The sequence below is a fragment of the Myodes glareolus genome, chromosome 22, assembly GCF_982192425.1.
Source record: "Myodes glareolus chromosome 22, mMyoGla1.1, whole genome shotgun sequence".
NCBI classification, from domain to species: Eukaryota; Metazoa; Chordata; class Mammalia; order Rodentia; family Cricetidae; genus Myodes; species Myodes glareolus.
In genome coordinates this window covers 53536923-53559734 of record NC_142047.1, presented here as the reverse complement: position 1 = coordinate 53559734, position 22812 = coordinate 53536923, and the positions used below count along the sequence as shown (strand labels likewise).

General features: G+C 41.9%; 1 long non-coding RNA gene across 3 annotated transcripts; it reads right to left on the bottom strand.

The window, feature by feature from the left end:
* Nucleotides 1-12912: 12912 nt before the first annotated feature.
* On the bottom strand, nucleotides 12913-19134 carry LOC148118610 (uncharacterized). 3 transcript variants are annotated; one of them, XR_015736029.1, is made up of 3 exons: nucleotides 18463-19134; nucleotides 14561-16188; nucleotides 12913-14290 (listed from the first exon to the last, which is right to left on the bottom strand). It is a non-coding gene; the product is annotated as an uncharacterized LOC148118610 (long non-coding RNA). The 3 variants fall into 3 exon arrangements; XR_015736027.1 differs by lacking the exon at nucleotides 18463-19134 and having other exon boundaries at nucleotides 14561-17915; XR_015736028.1 differs by lacking the exon at nucleotides 18463-19134 and having other exon boundaries at nucleotides 12913-14267; nucleotides 14561-17915.
* Nucleotides 19135-22812: the final 3678 nt, after the last annotated feature.

Here is a 22812-nt window from a genome sequence, read left to right as displayed (position 1 = left end):
CTTTTTGTTTTCGTCTTATTGTGTGATGTGCCTGGAATGTAGGTTTTTGACCATGTCAGGTATTTGCTGTTAAACTGAGCTTCACTTATACTTTGAATTTTCAAATTTGGTAGAAGTTATAATTTGGTTTCCCAGGATGGCATGTATTCATGACAAAAATGCTGCCTGTGCCTTCTGACTCACTGGATTGCACATACATCTCCTTCTTCCTGCCTGTTGCTTTTGTTTTTAATGAAAATTCATATTTCACCTATAAGCATGGACATGCACCACACAGGTACCTGATCCTCACAATGATCAAAGATGTTTTCAAAAACCCTGAACTTGAATACTTGATAGTTATGTTCCCTGAAACAAATACTAGTAATTGAGCCCTCCTATATGCAAGACGAGCAAGAGCTCTTGACTAATGAGATATCTCTTTGACTCTGTGTTGATTATTTATTATCCACATCTAATTTGGTAATGTTTCCATCTGTCCACTTGTAACTGTTTAAAACACGTAGTGCCTTTTAGCAAAATCTTACTGATATTACAGCTTAAAGTGGAGAAGTTTAAGTTTTTGGAAGATGAATACAGAACTCTTTGTAGCAATGTCAGTAAGATACTACTGAGTTCTGTCTATTTTTTGTTTGCTTGACTGATTTTTGCATGGGAGATGGGGTTGTAATATGTACGTCTGGGTGTCCTGGAACTGACTGAATAGACTAGGCTGGCATTAAACTCCAAGGCAGATTTACCTCCCTCTTACTTCTGATTGCAGTGTTTAAAGGCATGAGCCAATAGACACAGCCTGTCCCTTTTATTTTCTTTTCTGTATCTACCAATTGTTGATATAATTTCTCTCCTGTGTCTGCTATACTGTTGATCTATTTATTGGTCTCTCTCTGTTTTTTTAATAGTCATTTCTCTTGCAAGATGATATCCCCTTCACAGGGTACAGTAATGAGAGAGGTGTACCTTCCATTCAATTTCTTTCCAAAGTGACTTGGTGATTACATTATAATGTCTATTTAATGGAATAAGTATAAGGAGTACAAGAATTATATGACTATATTGTGAAAGAACTATACATTTACAATGTTGTCACTCTCATGCTTTCTGTTGTACACATGTATGTGTCATTTCAGAATGCAATGACCTATGATGATGTACATGTTGACTTCACATGGGAAGAGTGGACATTGCTGGATCCTTCACAGAGGAATCTTTACAAAGATGTGATGCTGGACACCTACCATAGCCTTACTATCCTAGGTAAAACTGAATGTTCCATCATGGTTTTAAATGAGGAGACAAGTGTTCCTTGGTTTCTTTCATGTTCTTCTGTAATTTGATTGAGAAAGAAGAATGAGGTGAATAAACCCGTCATTGTTCTAAGGTTCGCTGATGATAGTAATTTAAATGTCGCACAATTTTTAATAATATATCATATGTTTTCAACTCTATTGTAGGATCCACTTGGGAAGACTGTAATATTAAAGAACAACACTGTCTAAGTTCTAAAAGACATGAAAGGTAATTATCATTCCCAAACCGATACAAATGTTCCTCTGAAGAAATTGTAATGTGTCCTGGAGATTTTACACTAAAGAATGGTATAAATAAGAAAAGTCTCATGTGGATGATGATTATTAAATTATCACAAAATCATATGCCTCTATTTCAAGTAGATGAATTGCATTTGCAAGGCATTTTTTTAAGAAAGAAGACTAGAAACAATGCCTTAAGAGATATCACCATTTTAATCACACCTCAATGAGAGCTATTTGGTAGAACTGTTAGTCCATTAACTTCTCACCACTCATATTACAAAAGGTAAACTTATTTTTAAAATAGATTTATTGATTTAGTATTCAGTGTTCTGCCTGTCTGTATGCTTGCTGGCCAGAAGAAGGCACCAGATCTCATTACAGATGGCTGTGAGCCACCATGTGGTTGCTGGGAATTGAGCTCTGGAAGAATAGCAGTCAGTGCTCTTAACCTCTGAGTCATCTCTCCAGCCCCCCAAAAGATAAACATTCTGAAAAGGTAATGGGTCCATCCCTCTAACCTTCTAATAAGCAAGCAGTCCATAGTAATCTAGTGTTACTCATAATCTTGCTGTGACTGTGCTGAGTTTAGTTAGAGTTTAGTTAGAGTCAAGAGCCAAGGGGCAGTTGTTATGAAGAAACCTCACTTTCTTTTTTCTTTTAACTTTTATTTTATGTGCATTGGTGTTTTACCTGGTGTATGTCTGTGTGAGCGTGTTGGATCCCCTAGGCAGGAGTTAGAGACAGATGGGAGCTGCCATGTAGGTACTGGAAATCGAACTAGGGTCTTCTGGAAGAGCAGTCAGTGCTCTTAATCCCTGAGTCATCTCTCCAGCTCCCAAGAAACCTCACTTTCTATACCGTATGTCTATATATGAATTTTTCCATTTTCCTACAAATATGTAAAAAATCTCCTATTGAAAAGATTCTATAAATGTGAACTCTTTATTAAAGTATCTTTCCATCGCAAGCATCTTCAAAGATACAAAACAACCCAAAATGAAGGGAAACAACATGACTACAAACCTAGCAATAGAACTCTAAGATCTAAGTCCTCTTTGCAATTGGACTAAATTATAAAATTTATTCATAGAGATACAGAGATTCAATAGTGTATTGAACGTGGTTAAACTTTTACATGTGTCGATTATCCTTACAAACCTGAAAGAAATCATCCTGGAGAGAAATCTTCTGTTTATAATCGATGTATTAACGCCTTTGCATGTGACAGACATCTTCAAAGGCATGAACGCACACTTATTGGAGAGAAACCTTTTGAATGTCATCAATGGGGTAAAGCCTGTGCTTATCATAGCTATCCCCGAAGGCATGGAAGAACACATACTGGAGGGAAACCCTATGAATGTAATCAGTGTGGTAAAGCCTTTGCTTATCACAGCTATCTCCGAAGGCATGGAAGAACACATACTGGAGAGAAACCCTATGAATGTAATCAGTGTCTAAAGCCTTTGCACAACACAGTGCTCTTCAAATGCATAAACGAACACATACTGGAGAGAAACCATATCAGTGTAATCAGTGTGGTAAAGCCTTTGCACTACAAGGTAATCTTCAAAGGCATAAAAGAATACATACTGGAGAGAAACCCTTTGAATGTAATCAGTGTGGTAAAGCCTTTGCACGTCACAGTGTTCTTCAAATACATAAAAGAACACATACTGGGGAGAAATGTGTATTTCTCCTATGAATACAATGAATGTGGTAAAGCCTTTATTCAACATAGTCATCTCCTAATACATAAAAGAACACACACTGGAGAGAAACCCTATGAATGTATTCAATGTGGTAAAAGTTTTGCTCATCACAATACTCTTCAAATGCATAAATGTACACATACTGGAGAGAGACCATATCCATGTAATCAATGTGATAAATCCTTTACGTGTCACAATAATCTTAAAAAGCATAAAAGAACACATACCGGAGAGAAACCCTATCAATGTAAACATTGTAGTAAAGCTTTTAAATACCACTATAATCTTCAAATACATAAAAGGACACATACTGGAGAGAAACCCTGAGGATGTAACCAATGTGGTAAAGCCTTTGCATTGGTCAGCAATCTTTGAAATCATCTGAAAAAGATGTACTGCAGAAATACCCAAATAATATTGTCAGTGTTGCAAAGTTTTGCAGTTTATCCTGGAGTTAACCTTTTTATGTACAATTACTCTGTTAAAGCCTTTGTTTTTTACAATAGTCTTTGAGTGCCTATAAAAAATTCTGAGAGTGTATTATTGTAAAGTATTTGGTAAGCTCTCTATCCAACACACTTGCATCCTTACATAAAAGAGTATTCATTCTGTGGGAAATTTTGACAGTGTCAACAATCTGTTCAAGATTCATGATGTTGTATTTTATATTGTTTCCATCTGAAAACTCATAGACAAAATCAGTTTATGAATTTTTGAAGCTCTATGTGAAGTTGCCAAAAATCAGACCTCAGTCCCGGTAATAAACTTTTCTAAACTGTCCAGCTCTGTCTCTAGCCCTGTCAATGTTTCAAAGTCTATTTACATCATTTTGAAGTCAAGAAAGAAGAACAAACTCATACAAGAGAAAAACCCTATTCATGTAATTATTTGGTAAGTACTTTCGACATCACGGTAGTCTTTAGCAACAAGAAAAAACTCTTGTTTCTTTTATTATTCATCACAGTCTTGAAGGAAGTAAATTAATTGCCATGATCACTCAGGACCAATGATGGAAGGCACTGCACTGTGCTTTCTATTTTGAAATACTAAAGTTTGCTCTATGTGTGACAAATTCTTTTAGTGAAAATTATTTTGTGTTCCTTATATTTCTTCTGCCACTTTTGTTCATCTTCTCTTGTGCTTTTACTTAGTGATTGGTATGTTTCTGCTGTCGTGTATAGAATGAGATACCCATCATCTAAGTGGTCCATCTTTTATTTAAAAATTAGCATGTGTTCATACTATTTCAGTAAGGGTATCTGTGAAAGAGTGAAGTTACAGAAGTTCTTTTGGTGTTCATGGTGTTAAGCAGGAGACATAATCCATGTATCAGAAGGCAGACATTATATGTTCACTTAATTTGCTTATCCGGTCTTGATTTAATTTTGGTAAGTGATGTTTAACCAGCAAGTAGTCCATTTCAAATTTTTCAGTTTTGTAGAGTGCAGGGTTTTGAAATATGAACAATGATTCTGTTGATTTCCTCCGCATCTGTTGTTATGTCCTCCTATCATTTCTGATTTTGTTACTTTCTGATTTTTATCTTTACTGATCTCTCATTTGTCAGATGGCTGTTCTAGTTCCACCCTTCTTGTCTACACTACATGTAACAGTAGTAAATGAAGGGCAGACAGAACACAGAAATAATGAAAGCCATGACCTCAGAGGGCTTTTTTTTTTGTTTTAGAGCCTGTCTTGTAACTACCTCTTGTAGACCAGGCCACCACAGCCCAGCCAGAGGGCTTTTCTAATGTTCATTTGTTTGCTATGTGGAAGAGAAAAATTTAAATCCCAAGCTTTTTGTAGCTAGAATTGTTTGAGAGATGAGATGCAAATATGTTATTATCCTCTATGTTTCTTCAGAGTCTGTTTTTAGATGCTAGGATAGCTACATGAGCTTGCTTCTTAGATCCATTTGACTTGAAAATCCTTCTCCAAACCTTTACTCGAAGGTAATGTCTATCTTGGATGCTGAAGTGTGCTTTTTGTATACAGCAGAATGTTAATTTGTGAGTTTGTATCCAGCTTGTTACCTTGTGTCTTTTTTTTTGATGTTTTTAGTCCATTGATATTGAGGGATTCCAATGACCAATGATTGTTAATTCCTGTTATATTGTTGTTGGTTGTAGAGTGTGTGTGTGGAGGTATGTGTGTGTGTCTTTCTCTTTCGGTTTTGCTGGTGTGATATTATCTATTACTTCTGTTTATGGGGTTAGTTAGCTTTGTGGAGTGGAGTTTTCCTTCTAGTACCTTATATCGGGCTTGGGCTTTAGTTTGATACTGTTTAAATTTGACTTTGTTATGAAATATCTTGTCTTGTGTTGCCAATCTCTGATGGTTGAGCATTTTGCTGGGTATAGTAGTCTTTGATGACATCCTTAGTCTCTTGTAGTCTACAAGTCATCAGTTCTGGCCCTTCTGGCTTTCAGGGTCTCTGTTGAGGGGGCAGGTGTGTTTATAATAGGTCTGCCTTTAATTGTTATTTCCACTTTCCCCCTTGCTGCTTTTAATATTCTTTCATTGTTCTGTATGCTTAGCATTTGAGTATTATGTGGTGATGTGATTTATTTTCTGGCCCAATCTATTTGATGTTCTATAATCTTCTTGTACCTTTATAAGCATATTGTTATTTACATTGGCAAAATTTTCTTCTTTGATTTTGTTTAAGTATATTCCCTGCGTTTCTGGGCTCAATTTTTCTCATTCCTGTATTCCTACTATTCTTATATTTGATTGATTCCTAGTGCCCACCATTTTCTGGATATTGTGTGGTAGGGATGTTTTAGATTTAACATTTTTTGATTGAAGAATCCATTTCCTCTAATGTGTCTTCAACATCTGAAATTCTTTCTTCCATCTCTTGTACTCTATTAGTGATGCTTGATGCTGTAGTCTTGTTCACTTACCCAGATTTTCTATTTCCAGGTTTCCTTCCACTTGTTTTTTTTTTAATAATTCTATATTTATTTGTAGACCTTGAAATCTTTAATTTTTTTGGTTTTCTATTGGGGATTTATTGATTTCTTCAAATTTTCTTTGTCTGTTCCTCAATTTTATTGTGGGATTTGTTCATATCCTCTTAAGGATTTCTATTATCTTCATAAAGGAATTTAAGGTTATTTTCTTGTGTTTCAGCTCTGTTGCATTGTTTAGGTCTTGCTGCTGTAGAATAGGTAGGCTCTGAGAATGCATTATTGAATTTTCTGTTTGTGTTTGTGTTCTTACCACTGACATTTATCCATCTGTTTTTGAGGTGATTTTAGGTCCAGGTATCGATTCCTAAAATTGTCTTTGTTACATGAGTGTTTTGTTCCTTGGTTTCTCTTTCCTTTCTGGTCTTCTGCCCTCAATGACCAAGAGTTCTGGTGGCAAGTGTTTCTTTGGGTTCATTGGGGTATCTGCTCTTGGTTTCATGGGGATTGCTAGATGTGGCCTAGCCTTTTCTTAGGCTGAAGTCCTCTTCTAAAGTTGTTGACCAGAATCTGAATCCCAAGAGTCGGTTTGCAGTATGGAGTCCCTAGTTTTGGTCTGTCGCTGGGGTCCCTAGGACCAAGAATCTAGATCTGGCCTGTGCTCCAGTAAGATAGAAGTCTTCTGATTTTTTAGACCTGGGATTCCTGGATTTTGCCTTTCATCTGAGAAAGTAAAAATTTTCCAAAGGTGTAGACCAGGATCAGGAGTGAAGGGTGAGGGTGGGGATAGGTGTGTGCCGTCTTCGATATTTGAGCAGGCTTAAACAGGCTCAGTGGGCAGTGTCTTCTCTGGGGTTTCTGGGACCAGCCTTCCCTCCTGTGAAACTGCTGGGGCTGTGGGCCCTAGTGTGGAGCCCAGGGGAAGGTATGCTGTCTGGTGCTGCTGGGCAGGATTTAAGGAGTGTCAACTGATGGGCAGTGTCTGACCTGAGGTTTCTTGAGCCTGTCTCGTCTCTGATAAAAACAAGGACACCTTCTAAATAGCCTGAGACATGGGGCCCAGGGCCAGGGGTGAAGTCTAGTGTTGTTGGACAAGCGTGAAGGGTTTATAGGGTAGCGAGCAGCGTCTTTGCTGGTATCATGAGCTCTGCTCTGGCCTTGGAAAGCTGCTGGGTACTGTGGACCCTAGTAAGGAGACCAGGTAAGCAGTAAGGTCTTAGGTTGAGGGCAGGGTTTAAGGAGTGTGAGTGGGAAGTGGGTGGGTGGTTCCTTGACTGGGTTTCCTAGATCAAGCCTGGCATCTGGTATAGCAGAAGTCTTCTTCCTATGTTTTAGACCAGACTATGGAGCCAGGTGTGGAGGTGGGGTAGTCTTCCTCCACAGCTGTACACTGGTTTATGGAGCCAAAGGTGGGAGATGTGTGTGCAGTCTGGAATATTTTGGCAGGTTTAAAGGGGATCAGTGAGCAGTGGCTTGGTACAAAAGCCACAGCTTAATACTAATGCATCGATTTCCTAGGGATCGTTTTTTCAGTCTTCTATATTGATTTGTATTCTTGGTGTTGTTACAGTTGAACTGTAAAATTCCTTTAGCTTATTGGATAAAAATTAGTATGAGGACTGTGCAGATCACTAAGCAAGTATTCTTGTGTGGATTGACTGGAATGCAGATAACCAAAGCAAATTTGGAAGCTCTTAACCACCTCCTACTTCGTATCCAAAGGAATCTAATCTGTTACACTCTTCTCTGGTGGGGCATCTACAGACTCATGGAAGTCATTTTCTCACACAACCAAACAGGCACATAAACCTGGGGATAAATTCGTTTTCAAAAGTTTTGTGAGTTATAAAGCAGTTAGAGCAAAATAAGTTGCTTTGCGTGGTATATTATATAAATCTTATAAGAGTTAAAGTTTTCATTTCCTCACTGTGCTGCAGAATTACCTTCAATCATCAGTCATAGAATATAAAATAATTTCCAGGTGATACCAACAGACATCATTTTCTTTATTATAAGGGAATTAAATGAATTTAGCAGTCAAAACTATTTTCTCCTATGTTAAAACATAAGAATTCTTTAAGCAAAGAACTCCCATTTTGGTGACCATCTACTCCCAACCCATTTTCTCCTACTAGGCATGGAGAGAAATGGAATACACAAAGTGAGTGCTGGCCGGCTATTTGTTTGATTTAGATTTTAATCTTTAGTTCTTGTTTAAAGGTTGGTGTTATATTTATTGCTCTGTCTTTTATCAGTGGTGCCATCATTGTTGTATAGTTTTATTAATTATAGTCTATATTGTAGTTTCTCTGTAAATGGGGGACCTTCACCTATTTCTATATTCTGAAAATTCGCTGTATTATGTCATGTGTTCAGATTTTGTTGGTTTGGGGACTGTCTAGGAGAAACAGTTTCAGTTTGTTCCCTTTTATTTTAGAGTCTTCCTTCTGCTTCTTTCTTGGCATATCTGTGTTTTCCAGTTTTTGCTATCATCATTATTTAGGATTTTGCTACCTCAGTGGTTTATCTGTTCAATATATTGGTTCTGGATTTTAAAAATACTAATATATATTGTCTTTATGTCCTAATTTCCTTCACCTATAAACATGACATAGGCTAGAGTCATGTGAGGGACTGTCAGTTGATGGTTTAACCATATCAGACTGGTTGGCTGCAGTGACGGTGAGAGATTGTGTTGATTGCTGGGTGATGTGGGAAGGTTCTTCTACTCAGACTTACTATATCACTAAGCAAGTGGGAATCTGCTGTCTAATGTGAGACACTGAGAAAGCCAGGAAATCTTGTTTCAATGTGATTTTGCCTTTCCTTACTAGCTTAAGCTTATATCCTAAGCTCCCCCAAGGATGGACTGTGTCCTGTGGTTGTCATTGAAATAAACCTGTTCATTATCTGTGTTGTTTTTCATTAGGGAATTTAATCACAGCAACAGAGAAGCAAGTTAGAAGAAAAAAATGGTTCCTCAAAAGTGATTTTGTTGCTGCCTAGGTCTTGGAAATGTTGTCTTTTGGAAGAATGTGGAAGATATCACAGGTGTCGATAGAAAAAGCCATAGAAACCTGTGTACAGAGCGATTAGATTCGTCAGCTGTCTGTCGTTCCTGGAGGATGAATTGTAGTTGAGGTCAAGGTCATAGGATGTCATTGATAAAATGTCTCCAAAAAAGTTAATCTCGAGGTCATTTGTTTGATATTTTGCCCCAAAATCTTTTTTATTGACTGAGGCAGAAATAAATATAAAGAACTGATTTCTTAGAAAAAAAATGTTACTCTACTGGATGGTTATAACCAATGAATCATTTAGCTATTTATTGAAAAAGAGCAACAAGTGGGATAAAAAGAAATCCAAACATCTGTGATTTGTAGCAGAAAACAGCACTAGGCATCTTCAGATTTCATTCAAGTACTGAAATACAGGTAGTGATTTTGAAGATTATCACCATGAAAGAGACAACCATACAGGCACCAATCTATGGACTTAATGAAGAGACAGGTAAGTCATCAGGAGTCAGTTTAATGCTGACCTCTATGGGTATTCCAAATGAAGCATACACATCTACATATTCAAAGCTCATGTCTACAAATGAGAGAAAACTTGCAATATTGTCTTACTATGCCTGGGCTACCTCACTGGGAATGACCGTTTCTAGCTTTACCCCTCTACCTGTGATTTCATAGCTTAATTTTCTTATTAACTGAATGAAATTCCATATTGAAACTACACAGCATGTTGATTTTCGATTCATTAGTTGATGATCTGAGTGGTTTCGATTCATCAGTTGATGATCTGAGTGGTTTCGATTCATCAGTTGATGATCTGAGTGGTTTCCATTTTCTGCATAATGGGAATAAGGCAGCAATGACCATGGATGAGCGAGTATTTCTGTAGTCAGACATAGTGGAGTCCTTGGGTAGTTGCCCTGCAGTGGTATAGGAGGATGATGTGGTAGATTTATTTCTAGCTTTTTGAGGAAGATCTTCACTGATTTCCATAGCTGGATACACAAGTTTTGCACTCCCACTAACAACGAAAACCTGTTCCCCTCTCCCCACATCCATGCATCCATGCCAGCATTTGGTGACATTTGACCAAACTTAGTCATTCTGACTGGGGTGAGATGGAATGTCAAAGTAGTCTTAATTTCTCTCTCTCTCTCTCTCTCTCTCTCTCTCTCTCTCTCTCTCTCTCTCTTTCTGATGGTTATGAATATTGAGCTTTGAAGAACTTTATCGGCCATTTGGTCTTCATCTTTTGGGAACTATTTGTTTAGTCCCATGCCTCATTTTTTTAGTTGGGTTGCTTTTATCCTTGCTTTTTATTGATGTATTTATGTATTTATTAGTTATTTAGTTCTTTTTATATTCTAGATAGCAGCTTTCTGTCAGAGAGGTAGCCGGTAAAGATTTTTCAAATTGTGCAGGCTGTCCCTTTACTTCCATTATTGTGTCCTCTGCTGTACAGAAACTACTCAGTTTCATTTGTTCCTGTGTCTGAATTCTTGGTCTTTATGTTTGTACTAGCAGGGCCCTATTCAGAAAATCCTTTCTAGTGCATCTAAATTCAAGTGCATTCCCTAATCCTTTCTCTACCAAATCTAGGAAACCACATCTTATAATAAGGTCCTTGATTTGTATGGGTTTGAGTTTTATTCAAGCTGAAATAATTAGAACCAAGTTTCATTCTTCTACATGTATCTTCCCTGTTTAACCAGAAATATTGGTTGAAGATGCTGCCTTTACAACAAGATGTGTGGTTGGCCTCTTTATTAAATATCAGACTCAAAACCCACGCAGGGGAAGAGTTTGACCCCGAGTGACTGGGAGAAGTAGTTTTTATAGGAAGAAACCACGCAGCCCAGTAATCCGAAAGGGGGGCAGGGAGGAAGTCACAGTAAATTCCGAAAATGCCAGTGATGATTACAAAGGGGCAACTCCCTGCCTTTCAAGATCATTAATCAGCTAATTCCTATTCCAGTGATAATTACTAGGGGGTGATAATTACTAGCGGGAATCTCTCTGTCTCTCAAGATTACTCTCAAGATTACAATCTACCTTTATCTTCAGCTAGTTCCTGGAACCCTGGAACTGGCTAATCCTAGATTTCTGATTCTTCTCTTCCTGCTAGATTTTTGGCTCTATTTTCCAGTTAGGGAGACCTGGATTTATCCAGGTCTTTCACAGACACCAATTGAAGGTCATGGGCTACACCCATAGTTAAGCCTTCTGTTCTAGAACAAAACAAGTCATGCTCACTCCCTAGACCAAACCATTCCTTACACAAACCTCTCCCTGGGTGGAATCCAAAGTTAGCTCCTTAAAGGAACTGGAGCTTAGCTGGATGCTTAGACTTTTGTTTGAGGTAGGAACACACCTACTTCTCTATTCCAGAAGTACAAAGGCTGGCTATAAGTCACACCTGTTGACAATAACCCAGAGTGAGCAGAACTCTCTGTTTTAAATCTAGGTGGGAGCTTTCTTTGGGGTAGAATCACAATAACCTTGAAGGAGTAGAGGCAATTTCCAATTCTCTGACCTTTGGTCAGCAAGGAAATGGACTCATTTTCGGGCCTCCACACCTTGTGAACAGTAATACTTAGTACCTGATTCATTACCCTTCAGAAAGGAAATCTTATGAGAAACAATTCTAATTTTACTTTGGACACAACGAACAAAGAATCCTACTATGCACAAGCTTATGTAGTTTGTACTCATGTGTGGTTCATAGAAAGCCAGAAATCCAGTATATTCATTCTGTACATCATGTAACCATAATTACTACTATTGAACTCAAATTGTTGTTAGTACAAGAAATAACACAATAGTTGTGTTTCAATGACTTCCTTTTCTCATTTGGATAGTAGTAATAAAAGAAAAAGAGTGATCTTCCAAAATCTTGAATGCAATGCTCAGAAAATTTCTAACAATTTAAAAAAAAACATGATTATTTTTGGTTTTCCTTTATTACTTAAATATTTATTTTTTATTTAAATTTTTTATTTATTTTACATCCCGTCTGCTGTTTCCCCTCACTCCCCTCCTCCTGTTCTCTCCACCCACCTCGACTCTACCCCAATCCACTCCTTCCTCTCCATTCAGAAAGGGTCAGTTCTCCTATGGGTGTCAGCAAAGAATGGCACATCCAGTTGAGGTACTACCAAGATTCTTCCCCTGTATTAAGGGTGTGAGAGGCAAGCCAATTTGAGGAACACTTTCCCAAAATCCAGCTCAATGCCAGGGACCAGGGACAGGTCTTGATCCCACTGCTAGAATCTGCACAAACATACTAGCTGTACAACTGCCAAGCACATGCTCCCTAATGGGTGGTCCAGAGTCCATGAGTTCCTAAGAGCCCAGGTCAGCTGTCTCTGTGTGATCCTCTGTCATGACCTTGACTTCCCTAGCCTGTACAGCCCTCCTTACTCTCCTCAGTGGGACTCCTGGAAGCTCTGGCTAGTACTTGTCTATGGATCTCTGTCTGCTTTAACAGAAAAACATTCTTAAAAAGTCATTGGTTTACTTGTAGCTGGAATATTTACTTCAATAGTCTTCCATAGTTGGAGTCTTAGCATTAACACAAAATGGGCAGACAGCACAATTTACAAACCAACTAGTTAAATGTTTCTAAAATTGAAAGAGTTCAAGAAAATGATTATTGATTTTGAAAGACTCCCCGCTGGGCGTCTTCCCTCGGGAGAGACCCCCATGTCCAAAGACCAGTCGAAAGCACGCAGCCGGATGCAAAATGCAAGAGGTTTATTTGGGGTACACAGGCACCTGTGGGCGACAAGGTCTCTCGGAGAACTTTGCGCCCCGCAGGTTGGGGGTGAGGGGTTTTTATAGGGGAGCAAAAAGCAAGGTTTACAGAAGCGAGATGCAGGGTGGTAAATTGTTAACCTAGATAACATTGAGGGGACTGCTTGGCGGTTTATTGTTCCTCTCATCCTGCCTTCCCCTTTTCTGGCTGGCGACTAGATGTCTGATAGCATAGCCCCTGATCCGTGATGAGCCCCGCTTTCTACGTGACTCAGGCCTCGCAATCTTCTCTTTCTTTGTTTCTATGGCCAGTTCATAAATTCCCTGTTTTGCAGCCAGATAAGGCTGTCCTTGCTCTAACCTCAGGTAGGTATCTTTGCTCAGCGGAGGCCTTTTATGGAGCTTGTTATTTGTTCAGCATTCCAGGAGGTCCTGAGCTAAGTTTGTTATTTGCTCATCCTTTGCAAGAACGGTATGACTGTGGTTAAAGCGAATTGGGGTCCTTCATTCCCCAATTTTTTTTTTTTTTAGTGCCTAGTTCTAACCATAGAACTAGATTTCAGTATCCTCTTGACCCTAAAAAAACATTGTGTTGGAGGTGCAACATCAAAACCTGAACAGCACCTGTTCTTTTTCTAATAAAGGCAATATTAGTAGCAGAAGCAAAGTTAGGAGTGGTCCCATAAGGGAGGATATCAAAGTAGTCATCCAGGGAGATCTATTCGCATAATCCTCCATCCTTTAAGAATAACAAATCTAATTTCCTTCTATCCTGTAAGACCATTTCTGAGAGGGAAGTCAATGACTCTTCGAGTTTGGAAACAGATTGTTCTAAAGCCCTCAAATCTTAATACATTGAAGTACTGAGGGGCCTGCATTAGGGCAGCGGTACCTGTCCCAACATCGGCAGCTTCTCTAAGGCCCAGGATTACTGCTAGTGTCAGAGAAATAGGTTCTCGTCGAAAGCGAGATGGGTGCCTGTCAAACTCATACCAGTTGTGCAAGCACATAGTAATCTTTGGTAACGTCAAAAATTAACATTGACATGCAAGGCATCAAACCTGTACTACAAACCCATCATCTATCTAAACCAGGAACCAAGTACCAAGTGTCAGGAGTCTTAGGGCCCTTTAGAGTCTCATTACATAACCTCAGTAAAAGTCTGTCTATGATTAGTCCTCTAAACCCAAGCCTTTTGACTGGTAGCTTTGTCAAAAGCCTCGGATACTGTAGTTTGGGTAGTTCAGGAGCTCGCTTCATGTGGGGGGCGTGGATCCAGGCAGAGATGCATACTTCTTTCAGTTGTTTTCAGATCTGATGTCTCTCCATTTCAAGGACCTTTAGACAGGGAAAATAAAGGTCTAGAAAGAGTAACATCAGGATTACACATTTTATCCAACTCAGTGAGCAGTGGTAGTTCTCCACATAGGATCTCATAGGGGATGAGTTTAAATCGCCCCTGGGGTATTCCAAACCTGGAACAGGGCAAAAGGGAAGGAGGGCTGTCCAGTCATTTCCGCAGGTCTCTTTTAGAATTCTATTTATCCTTTCTATCTGTCCTGACTCTGGGGTCGGTAAGCACAATGTAATTTCCAATAGATCCCCAATTGGGCGGTCAGTCCCTGACTTACCTGGGCAACAAATGCAGGTCCATTATCAGATCCAATTACCTTGGGTATCCCAAACCTTGGGAAGATTTCTTCTTTGATCTTCTTAGCCACCGCATTGGCTGTCTCAGTCCTGGTAGGAAAAGCTTCTACCCAGCCTGAAAAGGTATCTATAAAAACTAATAAGTACTTGTTGCCATATCTGGCTGGCTTAATTTCTGCAAAATATACTTTCCAATAGGCTCCAGGCCAATCGCCCCTGAGCCTCTTCCCAGGAGCATATATGGAGTGTCCTGCATTAATCATAGCACAGTCCTTGCAGTTTTTGACTACTTCTTCTGCCAAGACAGAGAGTCTGTCGTCTGATTTTCTTTCAGCCACAGCATCTCAAGCTTTTTGGTGTCTTGGCCAAGTATATGTCTTTTCCTGCAGATGTTCTGTATATTGCTCCATGAATATGAGCAGTGGCAAAAGCATACCTGCTGCCAGTGTAGATGCTGAGACTTCTCCCTCTGTCATTCGTATCCAAGCAGCAAGTCCGGCTTTTTGTGCCAACGTCCTTCAGGGAGGCTATGCCCAGGCCATTTGCTTCCCATCCACCATTGCTGTCCCCGCCTTCCGCTTACCTTCAATCACGAAACAGCTGCCATCTGTACACCAGCTCGGACTTTCAGGCCACGGCTGATCCTTCAGATCATTTCTGGTGCCAGCTTCTCAGCGCATTGATGAGTAGACGAGATGTCATCAGTCTCAGGCAGTAGGGTAGCGGGATGGAGGACAGCAGGGGGAGCGAAGGTCACTGGTTCAGTCAACAAAAGGCTTTAATCATCTCCAGCCTGGTTTGAGTAAACCCGATCTGGGCCTTCAGCTTCATTAGCAAGTCTCCTTCTAATAAAGATAGGACGCTCGGGGATAGCCAGGAAGGAATGAGTCATTTGTTCTCTCCCCAAATCTACAGTTCGTGAGGTGGTCCACAGATACTGTTTCTATCCAGTTGCTCCAATTATTAAAGTCTTTTATTCTCTCCCCTCTAATCATTTTTTGCTAGGGTCAGTACCTTAGAGTCCCTTCCTTTCTTCTTTGGGCAATTTCTTGCCCAATGTTCTTTTTCTTTGCAATAAGCACATCGTCCTTTGTTCAAGGGGTGCCTGTCCATGTTCATCTTTGGTCTTCTGTTGCCCAGGTTCCCTATCTGTCTATGTTCTATCTTTTCTTTCTCTCCTACCATTGCGGCCAAAATTCTATCAAATTTCTCTTTTGTCTGTGATCCCTCCAGTCCTCTTTCTTCTGCCTCCATTTTTTTCTCTCTCATGCTTCTCTTTCTCCGTCTCTTATTTATGAAACATTTTCTCTGCCTCCTTTAAATGCTCAAGAAACATAGATGGCAGAGCCCTGCGGTGATGGACTGTCAGCTGCTCCCTACCTGCTTTAAGTTTGACCTTAAAAACATACATGGGGACCTAGATAAGGCCCATCTGTTTACATATTTTTTTAACCAAAATTTTTCCTTGCTTTAGACAACATAGCAAAAATTTCTCTTGCTTTTAGACAACATAAAAACTCTTACCAAAGTCTTTCTTGTGGTTTTTCTCAGTGGGGATATATGGCTATGTTTTAAACTAGAACAGCATACAAGAACAGCATATAAAATCCTATACCAGTGTGAAACATTTGAGATCAGCGATAGGCTCTTTTTTTAAAAAAAATAAAACATTAACCAATGATAATTTTTAAACAAGAACAGCACATACCAGTACGAAACATTTGAGACCAGCAATTTTTTTAACATTAACCGACAATAATTTGTAACCAGCCCCTATAAATGATGACAGATATTTATAATAGTTATAACCCATAGGATCTGAAAGAGCTCTTTAAGGCTGAGAGCCAAACTTGGGGTGAGGATACACATTTCAAGGCTGTCAAGGCCTGTGCCATAAAGACCTTGTCCCTCCTCATTTGAGCTGGCATGTAGCACACCAATCAAAGACATATAGCACTTCCACCTAGACACAGCATGCCAAGAATATCTCTGTTCCCATCCATTCCTAAGGAAGGAAAAGGCAAAATAGAGTAAGAGATAAGAGGTTGAAGGTCATCTCTGCTGCCTTCATATGAATCTTCCACAGCAGGACATTCAGCATCTACTGGGTCATCTTTTTTTTCTTTATTTCTCTTGTCAGTCTTGCTGGCACCCAAATGTATGTCAGCATTCCTAGAAAAACATAAACAAAACTCTCCTCCCAAATTAATATTTAAGAGTATTAAAAATCTCAGTGTAAAAATTCAGCACAATCAGTACTGGAAGTAGGCTGGTTTTGAACTTAGAGACCTATAAGTCTCTGTTTCAAAGAGCAAATCTTGTTTGCCCGTGCTATAAAAGCAGGCCTTAGAATTAAACCGTTTTAAATCTGGCACAGATGAGATTATTGCTCTAAAAATATGAGAAAACCGCTTTCCTGTTCCCAGCCTGGAGTCCTAAGATAACACAGTCACTGGGAATCGAACTTACAACCTCTGGAAGGGAAGGCAGTGCTCTTAACCTCTGAGCCATCTCTTCAGCTCTGCTATTCAGATGAAAAAAAGCCTCTAAGTCTAGCATTGTTTATCTTATCTTATCCGTTGCCTGAGGATAAGTCCGCCTCTGTTACCTAGGATACGGGTAACCAGCAGCAGAAGGCGGCGGCTTCGACAGCTCCGCCCCTGAGGCACGGCCCACTGTGGCGCGCTCAAACAAAGGCATGGCCCTGCCCGGGCCTTGCGCGTTTCCGCCGGCGATCTGTACACCCTGAATGAGCCCGCCCATGTTGCTATGGAAACGCAACTTTCCGCACAGCCCGTGCTCAGGTGCAGAAAAGGTCCTCCGAAAACCGCAACCCTGCCAGAAGGCCGGGACACATAGCCTCTGATGTCAGTCACTTTAGCCCGCCCAAGCCGCAGCAGTGACCTGGCTTTTCCTAGACGCCTCTGCGGACTCCAGCAAATTCCCGCCAGCATCTGGTTAGCATGGCCACGCCTCCCGGACGAGCCAGCACTCTCCGGTGCTGTTCTGCACCTCCCTCCCGAGCAGCCGGGACCATAGGCGTGCGCCACCGCGCCTGGCCCAACTCCGTGTCAGTTAGCCACTGCAACGGTTGCCCAGTATTTCAAACATACATATGAGAGCCAGGCATAGAGCTCTCCCATCAAAATTAGGCGAGAATCACCTCAAAAACTCTGTGGCTCTTTAAGAACAGGGAAGACAGTTGTCAGACACGATCAAACCCCGCCTCCCTACGAGACTCCTGCCCCAAGTCTTTATCAGCCGGTACGCAGGTGGATGGAGAGGGGACGGAAGCCGTGGTTTCCCGTACCCCATTGTCCTCATAGTCCCGCCTTCAGTTACCTCATTTTTTTTCTGCTGTTTTTCCAAATTCCTCCTGCGCTGAACTTAAGGGATTTTTCTTCCCCGTTGCTTTTTGTACCTTCTTCCAGATACCTTAACTTTGATTCTTTAAACAAACAGACAAACCATAAGCTGCACAATAGAACAGACTGACAATCAAACACGCTGCTCAAACGGGGCTATTACAAAGAGGCTCCGGACACCTCGGCCCCCCAAACGAACCTCGTACCTCGGACAAAAGTCCGACTCTGGCCGTGGGTTCAGACAAATGAACCTCGTACCTCGGACAAAAGTCCGACTCTGGTCGTGGGTTCAGACAAATGAGCCCGAAAATTCGAGCTCCCAAATTCCCGCGGGACGTCTCCCGGGGTGCGGGGGGGAAAGTCTGAGCTCGTCAGCTCCTCTCCAAGGCCCGCCAAATACAAATCGACCCAGCTGAATCGTACAAATTCAAATTCGCAGCGCAACAATCAGACGCAAACGACGCAGGACATACAACATAGAACATAAAACATAGAACATAGAATGCTGGCCAGCTCACCTCACCTCCCAGCAGTGATTCGGCGGTCTCTGGGATAGGGGCCTCAACTTCCCGGCCCATGCACCAAATGAAAGACTCCCCGCTGGGCGTCTTCCCTCGGGAGAGACCCCCATGTCCAAAGACCAGTCGAAAGCACGCAGCCGGATGCAAAATGCAAGAGGTTTATTTGGGGTACACAGGCACCTGTGGGCGACAAGGTCTCTCGGAGAACTTTGCGCCCCGCAGGTTGGGGGTGAGGGGTTTTTATAGGGGAGCAAAAAGCAAGGTTTACAGAAGCGAGATGCAGGGTGGTAAATTGTTAACCTAGATAACATTGAGGGGACTGCTTGGCGGTTTATTGTTCCTCTCATCCTGCCTTCCCCTTTTCTGGCTGGCGACTAGATGTCTGATAGCATAGCCCCTGATCCGTGATGAGCCCCGCTTTCTACGTGACTCAGGCCTCGCAATCTTCTCTTTCTTTGTTTCTATGGCCAGTTCATAAATTCCCTGTTTTGCAGCCAGATAAGGCTGTCCTTGCTCTAACCTCAGGTAGGTATCTTTGCTCAGCGGAGGCCTTTTATGGAGCTTGTTATTTGTTCAGCATTCCAGGAGGTCCTGAGCTAAGTTTGTTATTTGCTCATCCTTTGCAAGAACGGTATGACTGTGGTTAAAGCGAATTGGGGTCCTTCAATTTCATAGAATGATTGGATGAAGGAAAACAACCTATAGGCATGTGTTTCTCTTTCACCTGCCCATTGATGAAGATGAGCTGCCTAACACCCAAAGTGCTGGCTAGTACTCCTAAAGGCAATATTCCTAACTTCATTATTTTCTAAATATTCAATTTACCGCAAGACTACACTTTTTATTATTATTCATTTATCAAGAGTTTGCCCTGAATTCCGGAAGAAAACTTTGAAAACAATGAAGCCATCATTCAGCCCTGTGGTGGGAGACAGATCTTTTTATTTTTTTTTTTTTGTCGGATTCTTGTTCGTCTCTTCTGGATCTCTGTGTTTCACATAAAAAGTACCTTCAGTTCACCTGACCTCTTAGTAAAGCCACAGAACAAAGATCTTTTGTGTCCTTAAATTTCTCTTTAGAATTGCTAATATACTGGCACCCTTCCACCTAAGGGACAGGGAATCCCTCCACTCCACCTTGAGGAATGGGCTGTGAAAGCTGTTCCCACTGCATGCGGGAGGTAGAAGGGGGCGTGCCTGTGGAGTGCAGGGAGTTTGCAGAGTCTGCTATGGAGCCAAGGGCTATAGTTATTGAAATGCAAATCTCTGCCGGTTCGGCAAGGTCTGAGGTCAGAGTCAGGGGTGGAAGGTAGCCTGAGGAATCCATGGAGCTAAGCTTTTAAGGACCTGAAGGGAGGGACTCTTGTCACTCAAGCCTCACCAACCAATCAGAGCGCCCAGGCCGAACTCAGAAGACGTGTGGAGCCTTTCCGGAGCGGCTGTGCTCGAGGAGGGTTGCAGGAGGACCTGGGGCCAGAGATTTCTCGTGTTGTGCTGCCAGTGCTGCTGAAGAGAGCTGGGAGAGGAGCATACGCTAGCCGGGAAGCCACGACATGGTGAGCGAGGGGCTGCTGTCCCCAGTTCGGGAAGATCAGATGCAGAGATGCAGGATCCCTCGCGGCGTGTCCTCAGGGCCGGGTGGGAATCTCCAGTCACATTCCACGTCCTGTGAGCTCCCATGCGGTCCCTGCTGCTCCCTGGACCCAGGCACAGTCCTGTGAATAACTGTGCTCTGTGGGCTGCACCTATGCAGAGCGATGGGAGCAGGGAGCTGTGTGTGGGACCGTGTTTGGAGTCAACAACACTGTGCTTTTGATGCAGCCATGGAAGGCGGGTTGCCTAACTCGGAGAGGCCTGGTTTCTCTAGTATGTTCTAGACGTTCAGCACTTTGCATTTAATCTTTACATGTAAGGTTCATTTACAGGCAATTTTGTGGAGGTTGTAAAAGGCATCTCGTTTTTCGGGTAGCATTCCACTACTTTGTTGTGATGTCCTACGAGTAGGATTTGATGACATTAAGGACTTAAAAATCCTGGCTAGGTAGTAAGTCACAAAAAGTAGAATTTAGCTGTGGGAGGGCTGCTTCTAATACACCCCAAACATAAGTATATGCTAACCAGGCCTGGGAGAAATGAGCTTACTGTTTTAACAGCATGATCCAGAAATTTGGCTCTAAACCATTACAAAGGAGACACCCCTGACTGATAACCAGCCTCTAGGCCCATTTCCATCTCAAAGAGGATTCTAACAAGCTGCTTAAGGCAGCACCACAGGGTCACAGCTGACCTGTGGCCTGGTGTGCCTTGAAGTTCCAGTTTTGTCCTTGAGAAAAGCACAGTTCAGACAGGGGTGAGACCTGACAGCAGGGGAGGAGAATTTGAAAAGTAAGACAGGGTTGTGTTAAGGACTGGCCTGGTCAAGCAAGGCTTTCCTTTAGCCCTCAGGAAGGGAAAAGGAACATTCTTTTCTTTTTTTCTTTAAGATTTATTTATTACATGTACAATGTTCTGCCTGCATGTATTTCTGCATGCCATAAGAGGGCATCAGATCTCATTACAGATAGTTGTGAGCCACCATGTGAGTGCTGGGAACTGAACTCAGGACCACTGAGCCACCTCTCCAGCCAGTAGAAGGAACATTCTTGAATGAGGGACTGACTGCCTGGTGCCTAGGTTTTGGGAGCTTTACTTTACCTAAGGCTTTGATGTATTGAGATAAAAAACAGAACTCAGAAGACTTCTAAAACCCAAAATGTATAGCTAGTAATGGTTTGGGACCTGGGCCTTTGTGGAGGGTTCCTTCAGATCCTGAGAACCCCACTCTTCTCACCACCGGGAGCTGTGGTTTTCAGTCCCAAGGCCAGTTCGGCTTCATCAGTAGCATTCTTGACATACTTTGTTTTCTTCTTGTGGAACACTGCTGAATCAGCCTCCTCCTGAATTTGTCCCATTGTAGGGTAGTGAAAGAGCACCCAGAGGGTGTCTCACATGCGTGGAGACCCGTGCCTAAGAACCAGGTCCGAGAGCCACTGGATGCAAGAACAAGAGGCAAACTTTAATGTTCACAGGCCTGTGGGTGCTGCAGTCACATGGAGAACTGAGCACCCCGAGCTACGTCTTGGGGTATCTTTATATAGGCAGAAGCAATGTTACAGAAGCAAAAGCGCGGTTACAGGAGTCCCATTGGTCAGTTTGAATGAGGCGAGGGGTGAATTTGAGGGCAGGCCTTGTGGTCCTTGGCCTGGGCCAAAGAAACCAGATAACTGACCTGTCCCTATCCCAAGCATATATGGTCAGTCTTTTGAAGTCTTTGTTTCCACCTAGGCCAGATGTCTTGACCATAAATCCCCTGTCCCGCAGCCTGATAAGGCTTTCCTGGGTATCTCACCAGATGTCTGACCATAAATCCCCTGTCCTGCAGCCTGATAAGGCTGTCCTCATTCTGACCTCAGGTATCCTGCTTTGCTCAGCATTCTGGGCCCCTTCTCTGAACTGAGCTTCTTTGCAAAATGACATAACTGTGGCTAAAATGAGTTGGGGTCCTTCAGTAGTTTCTGCTGACTTCATAGAAGCTCCCCATTTCCTTCCATCCCCCCTTCCCCCCGAAAGTAGTAGACAAGATCCTGTTCTTCTTAAGAAGCCTGCTTGGCAGGAGACACAGCTTGTGCAAGGCCTCCCCACCCCAGCTTTTACCTTTTCCACCTTCTCCTTTTTCCCTCGTCCTCCTTCCCTGGCACTTTCCCCTCAGGACTCTGTCACTTCTGCATCAGGTCACTGGTGTCCTTCAGAAATATTCCTGATAATGACTTTGCTGTGTAAATCTCCCATCTGCCTAGGTGACTGGACCTGCAGTCTCCTGTCCCTGTCTAAAATTGTTCAGAGTGTAGCCTGGTGCATGACCCTTAGAGAAATTACGGATGACAGCAAATGTGGAATGCAGAATCTGTCTGTGCTGCTCCTTTTTGAGCTTTAGACAGAGATAGGTGCAGGCTCATTACAGAGATTTTTCTCTATTAATCTCCTAATTGTGTGGAGTGATTTCTCCCTGGGAAGACAGAGTAATTCTAGTGCAGCTGCATTTCCAGCCTTTTAGAGTTGGTTCCAGGGGGTTCACGCAAAGATGAGAGCACCACCAAGTCTAATAAACCAGAGGCAAACTTTATTTCAGAAACCAGATCCTAGGAAAACCAGAAGCAAACTTAAAAATAAAAAAACTAGGGCTGGAGAAATGTCTCAGCGGTTAAGAGCATTGACTGCTCTTCCAGAGGACCCAGGTTCCATTCCCAGCACCCACATGGCTGCTCACAACTGTCTGAAAATCCAGTTCCAGGGCATCTGACACCTTCAC